The 26595-nt window shown below is 41.9% G+C and overlaps 1 long non-coding RNA gene across 2 annotated transcripts; it reads left to right on the forward strand.

The window, feature by feature from the left end:
* Window positions 1-53: 53 nt before the first annotated feature.
* Window positions 54-25498, forward strand: LOC130155688 (uncharacterized). 2 transcript variants are annotated; one of them, XR_008824195.1, is made up of 3 exons: window positions 54-520; window positions 2641-2788; window positions 24975-25498. It is a non-coding gene; the product is annotated as an uncharacterized LOC130155688 (long non-coding RNA). The 2 variants fall into 2 exon arrangements; XR_008824194.1 differs by lacking the exon at window positions 24975-25498 and adding an exon at window positions 3014-3686.
* Window positions 25499-26595: the final 1097 nt, after the last annotated feature.

Below are 26595 nucleotides of genomic sequence, written 5' to 3' on the forward strand. Positions count from 1 at the left end.
CGGAGGAGGCGCTTCCCGTGGGGGCGCCGGCTGGCGGGGTCCTTCAGGCGCGCGGCGGGCGCCTCAGCGCCAGACACAATAGGCGGGCGGAGCAGCCTGCCCCCCGGCCTGCCGCGCGCTGGGCGGGGCCGCGCCTCCCACGGCCTCGCGCTGGGCGGGGCCGGGCCGCCCGCCAAACAGCCGCCGGCGTCGCGCCGCCCCTGAGGAGCGCGGCCTCCCTGAGGCAGTGGGTCTGGTGTGGCGGCGGTGCGGGGGGTTGTCGCCTGAGCGTGGAGCCCGTCGTGCCTTGCCGGCATTAAGCGTGACTCCAAAACGTGTTTCATGCTTATTCGTGCCTTTAAGGCACGTCCCTAAAGCTGTGGGAGGGCTCCGGAGAGGTGGCGTGCCACAGGTGTAATTGGGCCTTAATAACTGCGTGTCAGTCGCTGCAAACGGCTGCCTCGTTTGTCTTTCATATTAGGATTTGTATTAAGAGGTACCTGTATCTCTCTACATATGCAATCCCTGAATACTACGTAAGGTACTTTAGTTTTACATATTTCTGTGACCCAGAGCTGCACCATGTCCAGATTGCACTTGCTGAACCTTTAGTTACATGCTGACAACAAATAATTACTTCAATATTAAAGAAGTGATACCAATACAGCATCAGGTTTTCTGTGAAGTAAAGATAACTTTTGAATGAGTGCTATGCCTTTTTAGTGAGGTGCAACTCCAAAATTAAATACTTCGTGGTCTGGGGAGCTAAATAACATTAGGAAGGTTTTTAGTATTTACTCAGTTGTCTTTCTGGAATTAATGGATGGAAGATTTTTGGGAATATAAGGCCCTGAAAATTCAGTTCCCAGTAATTGCAAATTGGAGATTGAATTTGTGGTGTAATACCAGTTTAAGATTATATTTGTACCATTGGTTTTTAAGGCCGATTTTTTCCGTTATCTGTTTAATCATTGGATCCACACAACTGACTACATTGACACAAGAAGTGCCGTTTCTTGAAGAAGGGGACTAACCTAATGGTTCTCCACCACGAGAGAGATGTCTCAATACTCTTCCTCACTAAATCTTTGCATGTAGTCATGTAGTCCTTGCCCTTCTTTCCATTCTGATTCTTGCTTCCCTGGAGTGAGTGAGAGTTGATAATCCTCCAAGAAACTGCTTTCTTTGACCTCATGCTGTAGCAGTTAATTTTGAATGGTCAGATATTTTTTTTTCATTCCATCTGTATGGAACTACTTCCTATGCCTCTACTTTTCATGTATGCCTGCATTTTCTGTAACAGCTCAATGCTTTTGTTTTTTATATTAGATTGTTTGCTTTCCAAATCAACTCATTTTGCATAATCAGTTACAAGACAAGTGAAATAAAACACCCAACCCAATTGTTTCAGTTGAATAAATGAAGTATAAAAGTAATAACTTCAAATATTGAAAGTCCATTTGTTTTCACTATTCACCAAGATTTTATTGATACCATTTGCAAGATTTAATTTTTGTGCCCTTACGTCTCCAAGCTCCTTACACAGAGGTTGAAATTACCTTTTTTCCCCAAGTCAAATACAGTTTTTTCATCAACATGGGAAGCACATTGAGGCATTTTGACCACAGAATGTAATTCTTCAAAATAACGTGGAATTGTTTCATCCATTCCTATTTATTTCTCCTTTATCTTACATTGCCATTGCAATTCTGCGTAAGCTTTCGGCACTCAACAGTTTAGGCAAGTTTTTCAGCCAAGTAAAAGGATCCTAATACAGTTTGTATTCAAAACCTGTATTGCTGAAAAGCTTAAAAAAAAAGAAATCTGCAATAAAAGAAAAATAGAAGCTGATGGGAGAATTGGTAACAATAAATTAAGAGTACGTGTTGGACCACAATAAAGCCCTTATTTTGTCCACCAGCATGAGATCTTCTTCATGGGAAAGCATAACACTATCTAGTAAATGTTCATAGTCTAAAAAAAAGTAAAATTAAAAATACTGCTCCTGAGAGCAGTTATTACATGAGATTACATGAGCAATAATTACATGACAATTACTGCATCAAAGCTCTTCATAATTACACTCAATGCCTTTTTGGTTAGCCAAAGATGGAATTGAGGCTACTGCTAAATTTATATGCTAAAGTGTAAGTAACTATAAGCAAAGCATTATAAGCAAAGCATTAAGTAATTATCAGGGACTGCAAAAGGAGGGCTTCCATATTGTACTTAAAAAAGAGAGACTAGTAATTCAGCATGGGGTAAGCTTACTAAATTCATTTAACAGATTCTTACTATAACACAGCAACTTTATACAAAAAATATCGGTCACTGTTCTGTAATAGCATAACCCACCATCAGTACTATGCTCTGATTGCTCTGTGTAGGCTCCATTCCTGATCTCCAGACCCTTCGGTAGGCTCTTGGAGCAGCCTGGGAATCACTGAAGCATGCATGATTCTCTATTCTATGTCAACTTTAGAAGTAAAACTTCCGTACTGCCAAAATTAACTCAAAAATAACTTCCATACAAACAAACTGTACTGCATAGTCGATCTCAGCTCTTAAAATAACTTTTAATACTTCATGTGCTTATAGTTTTAGGCAGGTCATGCGGTCATATATTCATCTACCTCTTTCATACCATTCCTTTCAAAACAGTGACCACAAATTCGTCGTACTTGTGTGCCAACAATATTGATCATCAACACCTGACAGAGAAAGCCCTGCATCAGAATTCCCCACCATCAAGTAGGAGTTGAGACCTCAAACTCTTTACTTTAAGGAAGTGTTGAACTACTGCTGATCTGTGAGTAAGCTTTATCCCCCTAACTTCGGGCATGACAAACCTGTAATTAACATGTGGCTCTCAGCCTTTACATTTCTTAGAGATAAGTATCCCCTTACCACACATGGTATGATCTCCCTGTAAATCTGGATTTGGGTCTCTTCACCTTTGACTTCTTTGATGTTGGCTAGCTGGCTGAAATCCCACTTCAGCATAATTATGGTGCAAATCAAATCTTACTTGTAGGGAGCTGGCTTTGTATTTCATGTTTGTGAGCTGTGTAAACGAAGATCATCTCTGGAGTTGCTGATTTTGGAGTCACATTTGTTAAGCCACTACACAGAGGTAAGAGAGGAGGGGAAGTCTCCCCAGCAAAAACATATGTATCACTTCCACAAACACGAACCTTTAGACCACAAAATTGCTGAAGGTGAGGGAGGCTTCGACCTCCCTGCAGGCAATGTGCGGATCCAGATTTAGGAGACACTTAGCTTTGCTCTTTGTGTTCCAGAGGAACCTCTCCCATGCTAGATCTCCTCTGGGTTTTCATTCATCATTATCTTACATCATCTGTAAACCAGAGATAGATGTATTTAAAACATATGTAACCAGCCAGTTACATGAAAAATAAAAATGGAGGGAGGAAAGAAGTCTTAAACTGATTGGTGTAATCAGGGCTCACCTGTTGTGTTTATGTTCTGTGTGAAGGGTTGTCTCAGGCAGGGTTTTTCTGACCCCCCTTTATATCACTTTTGTTACCCCTGACACACCTTTGCAGCCCTTCCCATTTCAGATTTCCTCCTGCCCTCTTGCTTAGCGACTTTTGACCAAGCCAAGCCTTGCCACTCCCTCTGGGGAAAATCCTATAGGAAATTACTACTAGTCCCCAGCCCTGTTCTTTCTCCAGGGAGAAAAGAGAAGAGAGGAAGGTCCGGGGGGGGGAATGGGTGTGTGGAGGGAGAGAAACAAAAAGTTTGCTTTTCCCCAGTGTCCTAAGAGCTACCTCCAAGCAATCTGTGGTCTCATGTTAGTTCCTTGTGAGCTCCAAGGACAAGTTGTGTCTCCCTGCAGCTCTGCATTGTTCTGACCACTCCTATACAGGCAATCAGAGCACACAAATGGAGACATGCTTCTGTCTCCCCAAACCTGGTACCTCAGCCCTGTGTCCTTCCATCTTCTTGTTACTCGCTTCTCCAAAACAGCAACCGGTCCTGTACCTCGCCAGCTTTCCCACCCTGTTGATATGTTCTTGGCTTCTCCAAACCAGGAACTGATCCACAGCGCGTAGTGTTCTCTCCTTAATTGTGGCATCTGCTCCCTGTTCATACTCATAATTATTCTGAATAATATAATGAAATAACATAATTAATATCTTGCATTTATTCTCTGTTGTATTATGGTTTTTTTAAGTAAGATCCGTAAGACCAAAACAAAATTTCCCTTTTTGCACATGATCACAGATCTATTAATCAATTAGTTCCCTGACTGATCTTGTTGAATGTTATGGGACTTCAAAAGCCACTGAGAGTATGACAGTAAGAACAGGGATAGCAATAACCACAGCTGAAGTTGAAAAGCAGATCCTATTCCACTGGTTGGGCACAGAAGATAAGTACCAACCTCTTTTTCCAGTTCCCAGATGTAGTATACAAGAATTACGGTTAGAAAAACAAACCAAGCAACATACTTTTAAATTATAAACCAGCAACATTTAAACTGGAGTAATGAAGAGGGGTCAACAATAGCCTTTATTTGCCTTTAAGGTTACAAACTTATTTTGGACAGTAGAACTGTATCTACAGCAATACCAACACAGAGCAGGAGTCATGTTTGAGAACAGGAGCCTGGGAGAATCTGAACTTTCACTCAGTTTTACTGTCTTAAGAAGGGCCCACTTTGAAATTTTCAAAAACTGTGGTTTCTCCTGCTTATCAGGCAGTTTTGGAAAGTTATTCCTTTTCTCAGACAAGAGAGATTCCTATTCTATGTAAACCCACAGGCTGGCTAACTTTCATAACAAAATTAAACCCAGACAAAATAAACCTCTCTGAATAAGGACTGAAAAAAAGCTCAGTATATGTTTTTGGCTTAATAAAATGAAATCAGAAAGTTTTTATCACAAATGTTAAACATTGGTGTGTTAGCAGCAAGGTCAATAAAGAATTCAAAAGATATTTGGGTTCAATGATATGTTTAGTCAAAACTAGCATGATTCCAATCCAATACAGCAAAAAATAGATTAAGTGCCACCAGATCTTAGATTTCCCCACATAGCCATTGATAGGAAGTCATTATAAAATGTATTTCTGTTTCTACTGATATCACACAGTTCTTTGGCCCTTTCATGAAGCAATTGTTTACAAAAGTCTTCAGCTTCCAGAAGTAAATAACCAGGCTGGGACACTGCTACATGCACTGTATGCAAAGTAGATCAAGCATTCATTTTCATGTACAAAGTCCTGCCATAGGAAGGAGTAGGTTGGTCATACATACCAATGAAGAAGTCTCACCACTGAAAAGCAGCTCAGAACCTTAGGGCTTTAGATTTGCCTGAATTAGCTATTTTGAATGGGCCCAGCATACCACGCTATCCAGACTGTTCTGTGCCTGTCCTCCCTCTAATTTACTTTTCCAGTCATCTTTTTGTATTTGTAAATTATATTAAGTAATTCTGTATTTATTTCCCCGCTGTTAAGGAAAATACTGGGTAGTGTTATGACAAATGCTGCAGCTCCAACCAAAATATCTTCCTAAAACAGCAATTTTCTGTTCAGGTTTTTTTTTTTTTTTTTGCATGTCAGCCACTTTACTGTATCACAGCAGTTTAAACGAGAGTATTACAAGGCTGTAAGTCAAGCTTATCACAGTCTTAAATATCTCAGACATCTGCTTCTGGAGAACATCTGGAGTGGTTGTTGTCCAAAACTTGTAATCACCTCAAAAAAAATATTATCCTTTTCATTCCAAAAAGCTATTCTCTATAACTGTGGAGATAAAATGGCGCTGACCGAAAGGCTGTTCAATCCAGTGCTGAAAGACATCATAAAAATCAGTTGTTGGAGGGCAAAAATATTGTCAGGGAGCAGCAAGGGCCAGTTGCTCCCGCGGGAGGCCAAATTTTACAGCAGATGGAATGAGTAACATGGGGCTTGTGATGTATCTGATGCCAACTTTTTCTCTCTGTTTCTATGAATCTATGAATGGAGAAGTCCAAATAGCTCTTCACAGTCAAATGGCCAGGTCCAGCTACTACCTGCCCACTTAGCCCCCAGTAAATTTGTGCCTAAACTTTTCATTTCTTCAGGTGATTTGATCATGCAGTCATTAGAAAAAGTGCTTTGTTTAATGATATTCACTATGTATTCATAGTCACAACACATGGTTTTCAAGTGAACCTGAAGGCTGCTAATCAAACCTCGTGCTCTCCAGCTGGCACATCAAAATCTTCCTGCATATCACATACATAGGAAAGGTAAAGGAGTAATAAATTTGAAAGTAATTTGAAGGTGAAGGATGACTGGTTAATTTAAGGAACGCATAATGCTGATGTAGGACAGGCCAAACTCAGGATGCAGTTTAGTCCCAGGACGGCCTGCTAATGCCAGCCTCCCAGGCAGGTTATTTTAATGCTTCATGATTCTTACTGATGAAAAATGGTCCTTGCATGTAGTCTGAATCTGTGTTACTCCAGTATTGATGCTGCTACTTCTAAATGTCCTGGACACAAATAGCACGTTTTTCTTTCTCTTTGAAGCTATCTTTCTGAGACAATATGGTAATGCAGTTGCATTTCTTCAGTGTTCTTTGCTAGGTCAAGCAGCCCCAGTTCTTTCAACCTTTCCATAAAGGTGTTTATTAGACCTCTGCCTTTCTTGATGTTTTCCTCAAACGCTATCTCTAATTGGCCTTTATATACCTTCAAACGTAATGCTTAAAACAGGATACATTACTCCAGCTGAGTCCTTATTAATGATGAAATCATGACACAGTTACATGATCTGTCTCACAGGATAAATGCACCTAGATATGATGTTTGCTTTTTCTGCATCAAATTCACACTGTACACTGAGGTTCAGTTTGTAATTATCACCTCCAGATCTTTTTTCTGCAGAAGTGTTAGCTAACATATTATCCCCCAGTATGAGTTTATGAAGTTGCTTATTGCTGCCTAAGTGGACTTGAACACATAGGAGTTTGATCTTTTTTTTTGTTGACCATTTCATTTCACATTTTGTCTCCAAAGTATTTGACTTCTTTTCACAGCTTTCATACTCTCTTTTCTGCCGTCTAGGTCATAATGAAAATATTAACTAGCAAGGACACATGGACAAATTCCAGTGATACCTTGCTTTATACCTCTTTCATTTTGACAGGGAATCACTGGCGATTATTCTTTAAGTAGACTCACTTGGCACCCACCTGATGGTACTTTTATTTAGGTCATGTTTTCTTAGGTTGCTTATGAGTTGTAGGAGAAAGTATTGGAAGCCTTATTAAAGTCAGAAGATGTCATCTGCTCTTCCTCTGTCCATGCAATATTCTTTGTGGAAGGAAATCAAATAGTTTGACATGGATTGGTTTTGACAAATTTGTGTTGGCTGTTACTCATCTCCTTTATTTCCCAGTCACTTAGGATGTTTCATGAATAAAGGTAGAGCATCTCTAACTTAGTTTCGGAAGACTTAGTATACAGCCTAGTTTGCAAGTGGGCAGATCAACTTGTTGCTTTCATTTCATTTCCCAGCTGAAAAACTCTTATTACGAGCTTTCAAATGGCAAAGTTTCTCCCAGTATGAAAACTGAAAATAGTGCTGATATGTAAATCCCCATGCACTGAGATGAGAAGATGGCTCTTTGCAGTCTGGCTCCTGTGTACTTGTTTATACTGACCTGCTTAGCTCAGGCTTTATCATATCATTTACACTTAACCTAATGTCTGTTTTCCAGTACAGCATAGTCAGAAAGGAACAGGAAATACTTAAAACCTTTTGTACAAAATATTCTTGGGTGGAAATTAGAAGTGTGCTTAGTAAGCATGATAAAAGACTGGAAGCTGCTGTAAACAACAGTATTTGAAACTCTGCACTTAACAAAGGACAGATACAGGCTGTACATTACAATTCCACTGAGAAATCTTTAAATCCTATTAATGTAACCATGAAGTGAAAGAAAAGGAAATCACAGGGTATTTTATGACTCTTTTTGTATCATATTTAAGCACAAATGCTCTATCTTTCAAAGATTCTGTAGAGCTACATTTCCCGTGCAAGTCAGGTATATGTTAAAGTTTTCAATATATTGACCATAAATACTTTTCTGTCTATCTATGTATCTGTCTACGGTTGTGTCTGTGTCTACCTATCTGTCTGTTTAGAAGATAAAGTAATATTATAGGTGACATTTCCTCACAGTGAATAGAATTGCATCTCAAAATGAATACTTGCATGAAAAGAATGCAGAGAGCCTCCACTCTAGAGGAGAGCAAAGATGGATTGGTAATTCTCACACTACAGTCAGTATTTGAGGCTCAGCTGGGCTATTCTGAGGAAGACTAATCACAGACCTTATGCTAAAGGTCTGTCTGAAGAAAAATTAATGGTTGCATGAAGTATTTCCAAATATGTTGGTGTTACAGCTACCTTTCAAAGGCATGCTGTCTTTAGGAGGACCCACTGGCACTGCAGCCCCTTTTCTTCCTATCTGCTCTCTCTCAGAGGAGTAAGTAAATGTGTGCCTCAAGGCCATATACATGCCAGGGAAGCTCAACAATTCTGCTAAGGAATTGCAAATGCTTCTGCTCAAAAAAGCCCCAAACAAACAAAAACTCCCAAACAAAACAACCCACCCCCCAAGCTATAAAAGTCTTTTAAAACAGGTGATCATCTACATAAATTCAGATTTATTCCTAATTTTTGCCTGTACTTCAACAGGTGGTTTTTTTTTTTCAAGCCACTGAGTGTCAACTATGTTGTAGAAGGCCCCTGCTCAGCACTGTGCCCTGCTGATCATGGCAGGACCTCCTGGCCAGACCCTCACTCGTCCCTTCTTCTTGTCTGATGGCCTCGCAATGGAAGCCATCATTGTCACCAACTTGGCCCCATGTGGGTACGTTGGGATTGCACTCTGGTCAGTGGGGTCACCGCCCCTATGCTGTCCTCGTGCTCGGCTCCTGGCTCTCCTTCCTTTGGGAAGCAGTCCCTGATAGCCTTTACATGGCTATAGCCAGGCACTGTTAGCATGATGACTTCTGCAGTCATGGAATGAAGTTCAAGGATTCTTCTCCAGCACCCCAGTGGTGAATGGGTTCTGAATGTCTTCAAAGAGCAGTGGAGCTATTCAGCAGGCAGCTATCAGAGTCACGGCCACCCTGGGTGAGACCCTCCTGCAGCTGAGGAAATAAGAACTGTGGGAAGAGCTTTCCCTGAGGAGGCTGTAGCACACGTAGTTTATCTGAGGACCAACACAAGATTTAAGGCTTTAAAAAAAAGTCATTTTGATTCACTGGCATTAGTAACTAGGATTGCAATAATAACATGTTGCACTTGGATCATTGCAATGACAGAACAATTATCTAATTAGAAAGTAAAAATAATTACATCATGTTTTAATTACTTAATAACCAAGAAATTGTCATTAGAGTGGAGGCTGGGAAATGTCACAAAAAATTATCAGGGAGTGCAATTTGCTGGTTAAAAGAAAGTTTTCTTTGCAAACATGAAGTTTGGAAGCAGGCTTATATCAGCTCCTCAAAGGGCCCCCACCGAGTTTCGTTTTGCATCACCGCGTGTGTGACAGATGCCATTTGGGGACAGGAGGCCTTGTTAGACCTGAAGAGCAGAAGGCAAGAGCCAAGACCTGAGGCTGGCAGCAGTAAGTAGGACAAGTGGTAGAGAGGGAGAAAGCCCCAGTCCAACAGCGAGCTGGAGGAAGCTGCAGATGGAAGATGAGACCGGAAAAAGAGGAGCACTGAATTCCAGGTATTTGGAAACTACAAACTGCTGCCAGGAAGTCAGCAAAGACTGATGTAACTTAGAGCGATGCTGCTTGTGCTTGGTGCTGTGGCAGGAGCTAGTTTGGTCCTGATCTCAAGAGCCTGCAAAAGTGCCATTATTTGGCAGATTATGGATTATGCCATAAGAGATGTGTAGCATCGGTTGCGATGAAGGAATATTGCGTCTAAATCTGCAAAATGTGTGATTTGGAATAAATACTGGGGATACAATACTTACAAAGGACCATAAATGACCCAGGATTTTTGTGTAGGATTGTTACTGGAGCAATTTTCCACGTTGCTTCTGACTACTTGAAAAGCAGTCTGATGTTTAAACTGATGATGATGATGAAGGTAGTTAACAGTGACGAGAAGGGCAGACAAACAGGAAGGCACAGTCTTTAAATAAACAGAGAGTAGGCAAAAAAATGAAAACATTCAAATAACGTCTGTGAAGCAGTGTGTTTGTTTCTGCAAGACAGGTTGCAATTAACATTTGAAAAGGTATGTAAATAGTGTTTCATGCAAATATTCCCTTGGACACAGGCCTGTGATCTATTAATTATTCAAAAACAACACAAGCATTTTGTCATTACTGTCTGTGGCGTGTTCCTTGCTTTAATCTGTCCTTCAGTCTTGGAGCTGCCACATTTCCATAACTGGGTCACCTAGTTCTTTCTCAGCTTCGTTTTCTGCTGTGAAATGAAAAATTAGCATTTTCTGCAACATACATTCAGGGCTTCTATGAGGAACTTGAATGCCTTGTCTAGAAAGTAAGGAATCCTGAAATCTCTGGGAAAATATGTAGTAAGGAGTGACCTCATATTTGTGGATAACATGAATTTTCAGTGACCACTCACCTTTGCAAACACAGTGTAGGATGAAAATTGTTGTGGGCCAAAGAAAAAGAAAAATGTTACTTGATGCACAGGAATGATATTCTGGCTCTGTATACTTTGCATAGTGAAAAACACTACTGCCTAATAAGAAGTTATGATAGTAATTATGAACATAATTATAACCGTAATTTAAAAATCTTTTTAACTCGCAGATGCGTGAGTCATTGTGAGTGATTTATTAATTAAAATTGTGTTGACAAGGTGGTAAGGTGACATTACAAATATTTGCTATTTTAACCACTAGAGGGCGTTCAAGAGCTGCTTGAAAAATCCGGTTTTTACTCGTCTCTTGAACTCCAAGGCAGGGTTGCCCTGAGATGCTCGGGATAGTCACTGCGGTTTGAAGGAGGAACAGGGGCACGTCTCAGAGAGGGTGTCAGTTCTGCGTTCTGCTGGCCTGCACATGCCGGTGAAGAAGAGTATGATAAGGAATGGAGGCAGTCCTTGAATTTTTGGTGTTCTGTCACAATTATTCTCAGCAGGTGGCATGCCATTGGGTATACACATCCCTGTTGGCATACAGCACATCAGAGATATCTTTAGGAAAAAAATAGTCTTGGAAGTGTTTGTCCTGAAAGGTGTATTTTTTGGTTTAGTTTTATTAAGAAAAGACAGGGATTGCGTATTCCGAGGATGAGTAAGCAATGACATTTTATTAACTCAATACTGGTAAAACTTTTTCATTGTTTGTAAAATTTGTCATCATATTAGAATTTTAGCTGAAAATTACTGAGGATTACTGCTGGGACCTCTAGAGAAAATTTAAAAATCAATGAAGCCCTTCAGTGGCATACTAGTGGCTACTAGGTGCTGCACATTGTCCTTCCTCTTTAACGTGCACTTTCCAAAGCCCGTTTTACTAAAGAAGCCAAATATGTCTCATTAGCAAAGACAGTGAAGAACTGTGAACCTGCACCTTCAGTAGCTCCCTGCATTAATCTATTGAGTGGCCTCCAGGTGGTTTATCCTCTGTTAGGAAAACACCCTTACTCCTTTCACCTTTTCTGGCCCCAAACATCATTTCCCAGTTTTTTCCAGCCCTCACTGCTCACTCAGACCAGCAACTTTATGGGAACACAAATACATGTTAGAATTTGGCACCCAAACCCAATATTTAATCCTAAACAATGACAAATAAGCTGGACTAGCAGCATAAGCATTAGATGAAGATAATTTTCTCTTAGGTCCACAACCCTACTTGTAACACTCAAATCCCCAGATTTAACCAGAGAAGGGACAGTTTCTAGTCAGGACAGCAGGGAGAACATCACCTCACCTGATGCAATGGGAAGCCATAGAAAGAATAAGCTCAGCTTTAATAATGATTGTCAGATGGTAAGAGTAGAGGTGGCCAAGGGACTGGTCTTACTTTTTGTTCTTTGCAAGTGGGAGCGTGTGGAGGAGACCTCAGTGATGCTCACTCAATGACTCAAGCACTTGACGCCTTGCTCTGCAGCAGTGGTGCACCAGGGCTAGAGACCAGCATCCTGGCATTCCTCACCATGCCATCTGGATGTACATTTCATGGGAAGCCTTCAGGATCTCCTGAACATGCATGCTTCATGTGAAAATCAGTGTCAGAAGCCAAATTTCCATAAATAAACTCCTCCACTTACCATCTTTGAAATGACCCAACTTCAAGTCTAGATAATTACCAGAGTTCAGCAGAATTTTTTCAGCCTTCCCTTTCTCTTTGCATGTGGAGGGAAAAAACGGCGATGTGGCAGAAGCCAATTCTGTAGCAAGCGGTCTTCTTGCGGAAAAGGGGAAAGCTGTAAGAGGAAAGAGGGAAGGGAGTGGGTGGGACAAGTCGACTGTCTTGGAAAAAGAGCTCTGCTGCCCCTTTTTTTACTGCCTGCAGAGATTTCACAATTTCACAGCAAATCTATGCTCCATAACCATTGCTGCAGACTCTTTTTTTTTTTTTTTTTTCTTAAGGTCTTGTCCTCTTCAAATATTTGTTACATACCGGACCTCTTTTAGTTTTCATGGTCCATTAGAAAGATTTGTAAGTGATTTACTGCAGAAGGGAAAACGGCAGGAGGTTGTTAACCTTCACCTGGCGCTGCAGTTTTAATGGACTTAAGATGTGATAAGAGGTGAGGTTTGGCCACAGACCTGCAATGCCTGATCCCAAGCTAAGGCTGGGTTCCACCACAGCCCCAGAAAGACAAGCCGAAGTGGCAGGGGAGGATTTGAGCTGAAGGGCAAAACGCAAAACTTTAGCATCATTTAAAGTCACGTCAACACTTGTCACTGACTGCAAAAAAAGACGTGTTTCCTCCTGAGGCCTTTGGAGCTGATAGGTAAGGATCAGAAATGTCTTTGTTCTACCAGGACATCTTGAAACCCTGTGCCTACAGATAGTTTTTACGCTCAGGAAAACCTGAAATCAGAGAATGACAACAGTTCAGGTTGGAAGAGACCTCAGGAGGTCTCTAGTCCGGTCTCCCAAACCTCCAAGGTTGGACACAGCACAACTGCTTGGGAAACCTGTGCGCCAGTTCATAGAGCCCAGGATGCTGTTGGTCTTCTTTGTGCATGAGGAAGAGCGTGGCCAGCAAGTCAAGGGAGGTGATCCTCCCCCTCTCTGGTGAGGGGGAGCCCTGGTGAGGCTGCGTCTGGAGTGCTGTGCCCAGTGCTGGGCTCCCAGTTCCAGAGAGACAGGGAACTGCTGGAGAGAGTCCAGCAGAGGCTGTGGAGATGATGAGGGGATGGAGCATCTCCCTGATGAGGAAAGGCTGGAGAGCTGGGGCTGCTCAGCCCGGAGGAGAGAAGACCGAGGGGCTCTGATCAATGCCTACAGACACCTTAAGGGCGAGTGCCAGCAGGACGGGGCCAGGCTCTTTTCAGCGGTGCCCAGCGACGGGCCGAGGGGCAACGCGCACCAACGGCAACACGGCAACTTCCATCTGCATGTGAGGAGGAACTTCTCTGCCTCGGGGGTGGCAGAGCCCTGGGCCAGGCTGCCCAGAGAGGCCAAGGGGTCTCCTTCTCTGGAGACGTTGGAACCCGCCTGGACGCGGCTCTGTGTAGCCTGCTCTAGGGGAGCTGCTTCAGCAGGGGGGTGGGCTGGGTGACCCCCAGGGGTCCCTTCCAGCCCAAACCATTCTGTGATTGTTTGCTGCCAGGAACACTGTAAGCCCATGTTCAGTTCACTGTCCATCAAGTGACTCATGTCCTTTCTGGCAGAGCTGCTCCTCAGGTCCTAGCCTCTGTGGTTACCAGGGGCTTTTCCTTCCCAGAAACAGAAGAAACATCTAATTGAACAAGTTGCTTTTTTTGTTCTCCTACATGAAAACAAGTGTATGTGTTTCGGAAAAAAATAATGAAAGCCTTTGTTTGAAAATAATTCCAGCAAATCTTTCCCTTTGCACCACTCATCCAGGAACCATTGGGTTCATCTGTAATTTCTAGTGTTCAGAAATGTATAGGTTTAAGGGCTCGTTCATCAAGCTCAGAGGAGTCTTTACATTTGCATTCATTGATTTTTGGGCTATTAGCCTAATTTTAAAATTTGTAGAACATCACTGTCAGCTGTAGATACCGATCTCATTTGGAAACCCAACTGAGCAATGATGGCTTATATAAGGAAAAATTGCATGGCAATCTGCATTTCCTATGCACTGTTGCTTCTGCTAGTGTGAAAAACACCTTTTTATGAGGTCTTCTGGCAGGAAAGGAAGGGTGGTTTTTTCTGTCCTCTGTATTAGTGGCAGAGTTTTTTGCAGTATAACCAGAAGTGGATGCAGCAGGACCAGTTTTAATCAACATCAGCCTGGTATTGAATATTTCAGTATCCTTGGCCTTCCACGTAGCATTGGGTCCATACTAAAAGAGAGGAGTTGGGTTTTGAGCCATTACAATCAGTGGAAGTCAGGGTGAAAAGTGAATGTAATAGTCATTGTTATGAGTAAAAATTACAATATTTTCCCGTGAGTCTGATTTTCAGGGCTTCTCAATAAGGATGTTGAGGAATCCAGAGCTGTTTTCTTTTCAGTAGGTGTCTCTTAATTTTCTGCTGCAACGTTCTCCTATCTTTTATCCACTAGAAGGCAGAAGTGAGGTTTTATGAGCTCATTTACTAAAAAATTGCACAGCAGGGAGTTCTATGGCAAAGTGACTGCTGCTGTTTTTCTATGGTTTCATCATCTTTGGTCTACCAAGCACTTCTCATTTTCAAGGGTCCCAAGGCCTTCACAGACCTGACCTAACATAAGCATTGCATGCAGAAATCATGCTATCTACAAACAGTAGCTCAGCAGTGGGCTGCGACACTTCTCAGCCTCCCATAACATGCACGTAAGAATATATTATCCAGCTGAAACTTCGGGGGGAATTTTAAAAGGCAGATTGTAATTAATTGAGTTGGAATTTGGCCAAGGCAGAGACTTTAATATGTCTTCTTTCCTGGCTCTTTTTTTTTTTTTTTTTTTCAGACTCTGGAGTTGCATAACATTCTTGTCTAGAGCTTATGCCTTTGTTGAATCCATTTCAGTCCCATTCCTGTCAGAAAGGTCCAGCCATGGGGCTGGGGATCTGTTTAGCCCTTAGCCACACGTGTGCGTGAATGTCTTTGTCATTCTCTTATCTGGGTGCCTTCTCCAGGATCCCTCCTCATTGTCCACTGTTCATTTTTCCACTGCAGCCGGCCCCAAACTTTGATTTGGCATCCTTTGCTGCTGCTTTCTCTGCCATCCTTAATGCTGTGTCATGCTCACTACCTTTGGAGGAACTCCTACACCAGCAGTGATCAGATCTCTCTTATTTAATGCGGCCACTTCTGGTCTATAGGCTGTTGGTGCTCTTTTTTAATACATATAGGCTTTAATGTTTTAAGCTTTTGGCTAAGCGTGTCTTTCTTTTTACTTTTTCCTTCTTTTCCTTAGCACCAATTAAACTCCCTAGGCATACATAAAAAAATGCCTATTCTTTCCAAGACAGAAACAGTTTCTCTTACCGATTGATTTTAGAACCCAAGATGACTGCAGCAATTTTGTCAATTAGCAAAGAGAATCAGCTTTACCTCATTTATCTGACAATTATGCAGTATCATTTGCATAATGTGAAATTTAGATCTTCCATTGTCACATGCTTCAACTCATTTACTATCCTAATGTCCATTTGAAGTACATGATGAAAGCACTGGCAAATTCATAGTCCTTTGTTTCATACCAGACTTGGTTTGAACCAGTTGCTTAATTTTCTGCCAATTCCTATAGCACGGCAGGAGTTCCCAGCATTTGTACTACCAATGTGCTTATCTGAATGGTGTATCGTTTTTCCTGCTTTCTGTAATGGCTCCTTCCAAATAAAATGCCTTCATAGCATCAAGGAAAATAACAAGCACTTCCAAACCCCATGCATCCTTTTTTTTCTCCATCAACTGTTAAAAATCTGCATGTCTGATTAATGCAACTTCATCCCGATCTGTAGCCACACCGTTTTTCTCTCACTACTCCCTCTAAAACCAGCTTTGATCTGTTGACTATTGCTTTCATGAGAATTTTTCTCTGTACTGACAATAAGCTTTCACCTCTGTAATTATTTTGATCAGCAGGATCTCCTTTTGCCAGGATTGGGACAACTATTGCCTTCAGCTAGTCACCTGGTAGTCTCTCTCACTCCCACAGCTGTTTGTATTTTTGTACATGCTCTGCAGCCTTCCTCAGTTTTAACTGGTTCACTGCTCTGGTTGTTCTTGTGATGCGGGCTAAATACTGATTCAGCACTGCTTTACAAGTTAACAAGTCTGGTTTTGCGAAGTGTCATTCAGTCATTCGTACATGAAGTTCACTGTGCCAATGCTGTGTTTGATACTTCATGCTTAATATACAACTCAGTAACCAAGTCATTGCCATTAACAGGGTTTTCTTGGGGGTCTTCAGCAGGTACTGATCTTCTCTAACATGTGAGATACAATGAGACCATGGTACAAGAAAGTATGGGTTAATTCTTGAAGTGATGTCTAGTACAGTCACTTTTTTTAAAATGGAAGGATCATGCTATGCTAGCCTTTCAGGTTTCATCCCCGTGGCCCCATTCCCTGAAGTCCACGAATAATGACAGTCTGGGTGGAAAGAGGAACAATTTAAGGGGCAACTATGGAATGACATAACCCACTACCAGGACACTTGCCTTTCAGTGCCCATCTGTTAGTAGTCAAACGGTTTAAAAAAATAGGACTTTTTTTTTTCCTGATGTGTATGGGAATGCATTCATTTTTTGTACATGTATTAGTACAAAATACTGTACAAGTATTGTCAGATCCAGTATGAAACCTTAGTATATACCAAGTTCTAAACATCATCACAACAAGTTACATAGATTAACTGTTCATTGCGTAAAAAATAAAGTCTTTGGCCATTAAAAAAGTGTATTTTCTTTCAATGTCATGAAATGTCTCCTTTTGTGCTATGGAGAGGGCAAACTGGGCTGTGACTTTGACTTTACTGTGACCTCTCCTCTGCATTATTATTCACATCTCTGTTATGGGCAAAAATATTAGCACTGAGTATTTATGATTTGAGTTTTAAAGTCCTTCTGTGTATTGTTCCTATAAACACATTTGATTATAAAAACAGATGCACTCAATTATTTCTGTGCCAGTAAACCACGTGGTGTCTTTTCCTTGTGTTCCAGCTACATTTTTTTACCTTAATCATATATAGCATCTCATTCCTTAACTTTTCTATTGTCTCCGCTAGCTTCCTTCACCTCCTTTGTTTTTATTTTCCTCTCCTCTCTCTCCCTCTCTTCCCCTGTCCGTAATATCTTTGCTTTCAGGGCTCCAAGAACCCCTTCCCTCCTGTCAATCTCTAATTTATTATATCTGTGTGTGCCTTCAGTAAAGCTGCTGAGCCCCTGCAGCTCCCACTGCAACAGAGGTGGAGGTGGTCAGCAACTTGCAGAGCAAGTATTTGGGTTTCTCAGAGCTTAGTACATTTTGTACACTTCCCTTTTTTGCTGTCAATGTGCAATACGTATCTGACACATACTGTGACATTTGATGGAAAGGTGTACAGGGGTCCTTTCCTGAAAATAAGAGAAAGGCATCCTCAGAGGTGACCGGCTTAACATGGATATTTCATTATGCAGGGCCGTGGGCTGCTGGTTCTGCTTTCAAGAAAAAAGAAAGCAGAAAAAAACCCTCAAAGTTTTTGTTTTTAATTCTTTTTACAGGCCATTTCTCGGTTGGTTCCGTTGCTATCGCTTTGAAGACTATTTTACACACCCTTGTGAAAGGAGTGTTTGTGTCTCTGTGGAGGCTGATAAGGATGCGTGAGAGGTGGTGGTCTCACCCTGGCTGCTGACCACACAGCCTTTCCCTTTCCTCCTTCCTCACTCACTCTTTTTGAGATGCCAAGACATATGGGAGGGTGGATAGCTGGCTCCTCATTATCATTACACTGCAGAAAAAGCACTCGGCAACATCTGCCTCAGCTTCACTAGCTGTGTTTATACCTTGTGTTTCCAGCTCTGTTGTTAAGTACCTTTATCAGCTCCTTCAGCTGCTCTTCAGCGACACACGGAGTGTCCACTCGGGACAGTTTTGCAGCATATTTGGGAAGCTCAGACCTACAGCCCTATGCACACAGAATTTTGGGAAGGGGTGGCCTCTGGTGGGGATGGTAGGTTTGGGTCAGCAGTATTGCATATTTCTAGTGGTTGCTGTCACTGCATTTTCAGGAGACCAGGTTGCCTTCTAGCAGTTTCATCAGTCAGAGATGTGCCAGAAATATCTTTTAATCCTCCCACCACTCCTCTTCAAAAGCTTTTACCCTCCAAGGGAGGGCCTCAAGGGAATACCGTACCTAGAGCTGATTTCTTCTCAGCTTCCCACAGCTAGGGTCTGGTAGGAGCAACAACCATCTGTCTTCTGGGAGCTCACACCCTCGCAGGTACCCACAGCCTTCAAGGGGAGCCACTTTTAGATGGCTGATAGGCAAGCAGGCCACCCCATATTCCCAGTGACATGGCTCTTGGTCCCTCTGTGCTAATCCAGAACATCACCACAAGCCCCTTCTCTTCCCATAGCAATTTTTTTTTTTTTCCACTAGCAGGGTGGGTCACAGGTTTGTGACCTTTCTGAATATTTTTCTCTCCATGCAGTTGTTACTGCACTTCAATTGGGTAGGTGATTTTATTTCAGTTGTATATATTTTACCTTTCTTAGATATTCCACCCTGGTAGTTCTTTTAAATACTACTTTTGGTAAGAGAAAACTGATGTTCTGCTTATTGGTATAGATATCACGTATGCTCCTGATCTGGAACCACTTAGGCACATAATTAACCAAGAGATTTTATGCAGCCCTATTGAGTTCTGCCCAAATATTTGCATGTTATGCGAATCTTCATAAGACTAGGCTTTTGTCTGCAAATGTTTTAGGCTTGCGACCGTTTTTTATGGCATGTCTGGTATAATAGGCATACACCTGACAGCTGAAGCCTCTACAGACTGCTGTGTTGATGTATAAAGAAACTCAGGGAACAAAGGATGAGTTGAAACATGGTCCAGATTATGTGGATGTTTCCTCAGGTAGAGAAAGCTCCCCAGTTTTTTGCTTAGAACAAACATTGTCATAGTCTCAAAGGGAGCTTTCCTAAATCAACATAGGCTGCGTCACTTAAGCATAGACAAATTTCACCTGAGTCTCTTTCCTGCTGTCTTGTAAGACCATCAGAAGGTGATCTATTTTACTAGATGTGTATAAACGTTATCAGCCTGCAGTAGAAAACCTTTTATTTTATTCTGAGTTTTATCAGCAAGTAATCTTTCAAGTATTTCTACAATTGAACAGATGTTTAATAGCCAGGGACAAGTCTAGCATTGAAGAAAAGATATTTTCAATATAATTTTGGGGAACCTGACAAAAATCTGTTACTACTGGCTGCTGACAGTGTTTTCTTCCTCTTTTGATAGATCTAGTTGTGACAAGAAAAGTCTCTATGTACTTGGTTTAACAAAGGCATGATGGGTCTGACCCCTTGTATTCTTTGCCATTAAAGCTAGAAAAATGTTAGCTTTTTACTCTGTTGCTATCTTGCCAAACATCACTTTACTCCCAGGAAAGACTAGCTTTGTATCATGTTAGGTGCAGTAGTTACCCACCTGGGCCTTTGTCTTGTATCCAAGCATGCCAATTTTTTTTCTTCCATTTGTATTGCCAAAGATTTTGATTTATTGTGCCCTGCTCTTTCTTAGTTAGCGTTATTATCTTGAAAGAAGATTTTCCTGATCAGTTGCCATAATAAACAAAGGTTCCATTTGCAAATCTGCCTTGGGTGATTATAGACATTAAGCACATTTGGATCCTGTTTGCTCATGATTTATTAGGAATGACCATGTATCTGTGGGATGCATGGCTAGCAAATTCAGAGCGGGAAAAAGCTCCTATCCCAATTAGGCTGGTGAAACTAAGTAGAGGGAAATGGTGAGAGACACAGAAATAAGAAATTTTTTTCTGATATTCTAATGAAGAAAGTGAATCTCTTCAAATAGCTCCCCAAAAATATCACTGTTCATTTAAAATGTGCCTGCTTGTTAGAAAAAAACTTCCCAGGCTTGCTGGTGCTGCTATTGTTAATTACTGACTCATCTCACAGAAAGCTGTTTGAAGGAGGTTAAGGATTTAGATTCTTTGGATAATATGTGGCAGCAGTAGCAAATAGGAAGCCTTTCTGGATCCTGCTGTTGAATCAAGCCCTGGAGATGCCAAATTTAATGCTACCAGTAATGCAGAGCAAGCTTGTTCCTATCAAATGTATGGGATGGAGGGAGGTGCAAGGCATTCATTCTTTGGATACCTCGATGGATACGAGAATTCACAACCTGATGCCTTTTTATTCTAAACCAGGAGGGCTTGGTTTGTGGCGGTGGTCTTGTGCTGCTTACCACCACTCTGGTGCTGGTATGAAGTAGCTCAATGGAGCTTTACCATGGTTGTGCCAACTTTGAGATGGGGACAGTATGTGGGATATCTTGAGTCTAGTTAGGCTGAATATCAGCTCCCCCTTCACCTTCCCAAAAGCCTGAGCTAGTTCCAAGAGATGCTGGTTACAATCCAGGCCAGGAAGAGCTGATGTGGAATAGCTGGTGGATTTATGAATTTAGGTATACCTACTTTTTTAAAATGGCTTTCAGTACGTAATTGGAGTATAGTCAAAGAATGCAACATATCTAGGATTTTCTGTGGTGTTTTGTTTGCACATTTTTACATAAATACCAAAATAAATTCTGGAAAACCCTACTGCTATTCTTGATGCTCTTGTTTCTTTATTGTTTCATTGAGTATATAATGGATTTTCTCTCTGAATAAACCTTAACCCTGTTTTTCCCTTGAGTTGCATTCATAACCTTTTTTTACTTTTAGAAGTGTTGTTCATAATTATAGCAGCAGATTAAGGGGAATAATCTAGTCTTAAATCTCTAGAAACTAAAAGATGCGCTGCATGTTTCAGCTTCACACCAAAATATGAAATCCCAGCCTTCTTCGCCTCCCAGACTGCAACTTAAGACATGAATAATAGTTTATAAAGAAGTATTTGTGTGATAACAACTAAGCCAAAACTTCCAATTTGTTAACCCTGTAGTGGACGTTTCTAACTTGATGAAATGTTAAGAAAGAATTAATTGAAGATACTGTCTTGTTGATATGTTTCTTGCTTTTTAACTCCAGCGCAGAAAGTGAGCCCAATCTGACTCAAGGTACTAGTGCAGTACAAAATATTTTAAATTTTGCTAATTGAACTGCTAATTTTTAAAGTAATATTTCATAATTATCATTCTTCCCACCAAATCACTTATTCCATTCACTCTGGTGTCCTTTCTAATTTTACCTCAGCTGGGATCCCAGTGTGATAGATGCTATAGAAACACAAGTCTGAAACGGATCCTACACAAATAGTTTCCAAGGACAAGCCAGGCAAAAGGTGGTAGAAAGGAAGCAGCATCATTTGACTACACAAATGGAAAACTTCCAGAGGCAGACAAGGCAGTCTTCCCAAGATCACCCTGGGAACCTCTGGCACAGCCAAGAGCTGAATTAACATCTGAGTCCTTCAAAGACAATCCTTCCTCACCCCATCAGTTTATTTTCTAATCCAAAGCCAGTGGAAAGAACGCTTTGATTTCAGTGGTGTTTGAGCAGAGTCCCAAATGCCCCCCCCCCAATCCATTGTTGTTTTCCCAAACAACATAAAGATAAGACCTTACCCAATGCAGACAAAAATTTTACCCTCTACTTCTATCAAATTATGCCTAAAAGTTCAGTGAAAGTATGGTAGATCAGCAGGAGCTCTGCACCTTTGCTGGTAGTCAGCATATCTAAGAAAATTATTTATTTATTTCACTTCTTGTTAGTAGACAGGTTTCACGTGGGTTACATCGGTACCATCATTCTCTCTTTTTGAACTTTGCAGTTTGAATTCAGACATGGGGGTTTTGTGCTCAGCTTACACCTTACTTTTATACAGAGTACTTAAAGGAAAGTTTTTCTAACAAATTCTGTGATGCTATCCTTGCAAATTCAGTATACAGACTCGAGCATCAAATACACAACTTCACTGTTGACACACTTATTCCCTCTGGATTATTATATGGTGGAAAGTTTTGAGGCATTTTGGAGTTGAAGCAAGACATCACAGCTGTCACAGTACCATCAACATCATTCAACTTTATTGTGTATAAAAAGGCCTAAACATATGGTTAGACTCTGTCATGTAAATCTACTGACTTCAGTGAAAATACATCAGCCATAAATTTAAGCCATTAGTTTCATCTCTTGCGATGAGACAACCCACTGTACTGATTTTGCATTTTTATCATTCCCGCCAAGCCAGTAAACAAAAACTAGCTGAGGAAGAAGCTAAATTTCGTAGCCTGCATTTCCAAGAAAAGCAAAGACCCATGTTCTCTCTCTCTCTTCTATTCCTATTCTAATCCTTGTGCATTTGCAACATCTAATTCCTACATTTGGCAAAAAACCACTCTAGAATGAAACCCAAACCCAAAGGTCAGCCCTATGTATTCCTTCTGAACCCCCCCAGTCAAAGCTCTGCCCTGGCAGTCAGTCTTACATACATCTGTGCATGTTGCAAGTGGCATTTTCTTGTCATGTTACGGGTTTCTCTCCTATCAATCAAAGAAGAACAAATGGTCCATTTGTTGCTGAGATGCTGCCCATCTGTGGCTGTGTCTAATCAGAGTTAATTATGGTGAGCTGAGTCTCTGTAATACTCCTGGTCCCCAAGCTCTGAAGGACCCACTGCTTTATTCTGTAGCTTCCGCTGCCAGCTTCTGGAGCTGCCTATTATCAAGCACCAAAAGGTAGAGATTGTACAGGATCCCTGGCAAGCAGCACAAAGTATCCCAGCTTAGTACTAAAGCAATGACTAATCAGAGTATCCCAGGAGGAAGCTTTGCAATAGCTCTTGCAAGGGTAAAGAGGACAATTTTCATAGCTATGACACTTTAAGCCAAACAAAGTGCAAGCAATCTTATTTATACTTGTTTATTCTTTCCTGGAGCAGAAGGTAACATAGATCCAAATGAAAAGGACACTTCCTGGGAGAAGGATTGCACAAAGATGGGTTGCAGGATCAACAGCCACTGTTGTTTTATCATAGCAGAGCTAATAGCTAAATTCTATTAATTGCTGAATGCTGTTTTGTTTGGAAAATACAGGAAGCAGTTTACATGGCTACGCAAGTGCTCTGGTTCACAGTCCTTCTGAAATAGTATTATTGTAACGGGATAATACTGATTAAGGACAGTTCCCTGAGGAAGGAGGGCCTTTTGATGATTGAGTCATTTCCTTTCCCTGCTGGACTTCAGTAAGATAGCACTTCTCTCACCACAGACACACACCCTTTGTAGCCAGAGACTTCTCCAGCGAGGAGGTCAAAAGCACACGCCTCAGCCTTAGGTGGAAATGCCTGAGTGTGTGAGTCCTAAAGAAAGCACCAAATCACCAGAAATATGCCAGGAGTCCAAGCAGAGGCTATTCCTGCCCCCCACCCCCGCCAGTACTCTGTTTGCCAGTCCTCTTTCAAAACTATAGGATAATACTGTCTTTGGCTACACCACTCTGCTGGAATAACTTTTCAATCCTTTAATCTTTGATTTTTCTTCCCATAGAGGTTTGGCAAATTAATTTGAAAATAGAAATGGGTTTACCAGGTAAGCAAAGGCAACACCACTGCTGCAAACCACTGAAGTACAGCCTTCTGCTTCTGGATGTGGTCATCTGCCATCAGTGAACAGCTGAACAAGGCCACTAGCTCAGTTATCACAGATCAGAAATCAGTAATAGCAAATGCTGTTCAATCCTAAACTGGAACAAATTCAGATTAGGGACCTAGGGGGGGAAAAATTCTATGTTCTCTTACAACTGATGGGCACTAATGAAATCCCAGTTCCTAAACTATGCAAGCAGCAGGGCAACCTGATCATACAGGAACATGGTAGATAAAAACAACCCTCAGCCTCTCCTCTCCTCCTTTAAGGGCAGTGGAGGAATCACCATCCCTGGAAGTGTTTAAAAACATGTAAATGTGGTGCTTAGCAGCATGGTTTAGTGGTGGACTTGGCAGTTCTGGGTTAACAGTTGGACTTGATGGTCTTAAAGGTCTTTTCCAACCTTAGTGATTCTATGATTCTATGATTTTCTCTTTGCTTTTTGTCACGTGTTGCCAAGGGAGATGCTCGAATGAGCTCAAGTCTAATCACAGTTTAGCAAGAAAGTGTTCCTGTTATCACTTCTGAGCTAAAACTGGGTTCTTCTAAATGTTTTCCCTTTTGAGGTACAGTAATTGCTCTCCGATTAGGCAGGAAACTGTACCAGCTTTATTGCTCTAAAGGAGCCAGTGTTATCAAAAAACAACACATCAGGGCCTGTCCTCACAGGAAGGGAATCATAAGTAATCGGCAGTGCTATAACGCAATTGGCTGCTGGTCCCTCCGCACCGAGGGGTCACAGTGCAGAAAAAAACATTTTAGGACTTTTGTTTGTGGCCAAAGTATTTTAAAAGAGCCCTGGTTCCTCTTTGCCTCCCTGCTTGGCTTCTCTAAACATTGCTGTATTTCCTCAACAGAACATAAAAAAATGGATGTATGCAAGAACCCAGTGCAGGGTCCTTCCATCCAAAGGCTTATTTTGCAAACTGGTGCCATCCCTGCCCTGAGTGCTCCACCCGTTTGCACTGGGAAAGCTGCCCTCATCGGGCAATGTTAGTTAAGGGGAAGAACTGCCCTAGTGTAGCAAGATGATGAAGATCCTTGGGTGATGCAGTTCCTACCCTTTATTCCCTTTCAGGTTACCTACCTTGGAAGTACTTTCTAAAAGATAGGCATACCTCATCGTGTGTGAATATGGCACAGGAGCAGTGGTGGGTGTAAAGTTGGTTCTTTTTTATAAAACTAATTGGCATAACGTCCGGTTAACACTGTCCAAGTGGTAAAATAGCTTAATTTCGTCTACTCCCCATCATGAGGTACATCTGTATCAATTGACTGTGAGACTGACCAGGACCTACACATTCAGCCTTATGTAAATACACTCACCCACTCCTATGTACACACTATGAGAACTGTAGGGAGTACTCACATTTGGATTACACAGCGAGAGCCAGCCTGCTTTTAGCAGGAAAAAAACCCACTTAATTTGGCTAATAATACAAACTCTGACTGGGAAATTCACCTGGTCTTTTAAGCTAAATTCTACCGAATTTTGCTCTGCTTTTGCTAGTTGTGTGTTCTGGGATTTGTAGGATGTGCGGATATGAGGTCTAGTGTTCATCTGTCCAAGTTCCTCACAGTGTCTTCAGAGCAGATTTTTTTTTTTTTAACAGTATTTACTAGTCCAGCAGTGAGAATCAGAGATACCAGGAATCCAGGAAAACTGCTGCATCTGTCAATGTTCGGTGTGACAGCTGTTATAGGATGTGTTCCCATCCTGACACCGACCAAGAGGGACAGTCGCTCATCGCTCATTACAATCTCAGAGTGACACAGAGGTCGGTCACACAGGGAGGTCTTTGTAACACTACACTGAAGCCTCAACCTCACAACTGTCTGGAATAGATAGACTTTTACAGAAGGGTAAAAAACCTGTCAGTCCTCAGGACCAGTTGTGTGAGAAAATATCAGGATTCTAATTGAAGTAGACAGCAATGAAGAGAACCCCCCACAACAAAATGCAATGCTAGCCTCCTAAAAGTATCTGTTTGGAAAAAAATGACAGCAAGTAACAATTTCAAACTCACTGAGGGCCTCAGCATCTTCTGAAAGTGACATTTGAGATTTCCAAAGAAGAGATTCTTAGATGCTTTTATAATTTTTCCTTACCATGATTATCATCAGTGAGTGAGCTTCAAATCATTCGTTGCCCTGCTAGAGTAGTTTCCCAGGACTGCAATCCTGCTTGAGGCTCTTGGACCAGCAAAATGCCGCCCACAGGAGTCCCCGGATTCTCAGCATGGCACACAGGACTGCTGCTGTCCATCACAGGTAAGCTGATCACAGAATTGCAGAATCATAGCGAGGGGGGCTGGAAGGGACGCCTGGGGGTCACCCAGCCCACCCCCCTGCTGAAGCAGCTCCCCTAGAGCAGGCTGCACAGAGCCGCGTCCAGGCGGGTTCCAACGTCTCCAGAGAAGGAGACCCCTCGGCCTCTCTGGGCAGCCTGGCCCAGGGCTGTGCCACCCCCGAGGCAGAGAAGTTCCTCCTCACATGCAGATGGAAGTTGCCGTGTTGCCGTTGGTGCGCGTTGCCCCTTGGCCCGTCGCTGGGCACCGCTGAAAAGAGCCTGGCCCCGTCCTGCTGGCACTCGCCCTTAAGGTGTCTGTAGGCATTGATCAGAGCCCTTGGTCTTCTCTCCTCTGGGCTGAACTGCTCCCCAGACACCAGCCGGTTCTGAAGAGATGCCCAGGGAGCCT

The sequence above is a fragment of the Falco biarmicus genome, chromosome 10, assembly GCF_023638135.1.
Source record: "Falco biarmicus isolate bFalBia1 chromosome 10, bFalBia1.pri, whole genome shotgun sequence".
NCBI lineage: Eukaryota > Metazoa > Chordata > Aves > Falconiformes > Falconidae > Falco > Falco biarmicus.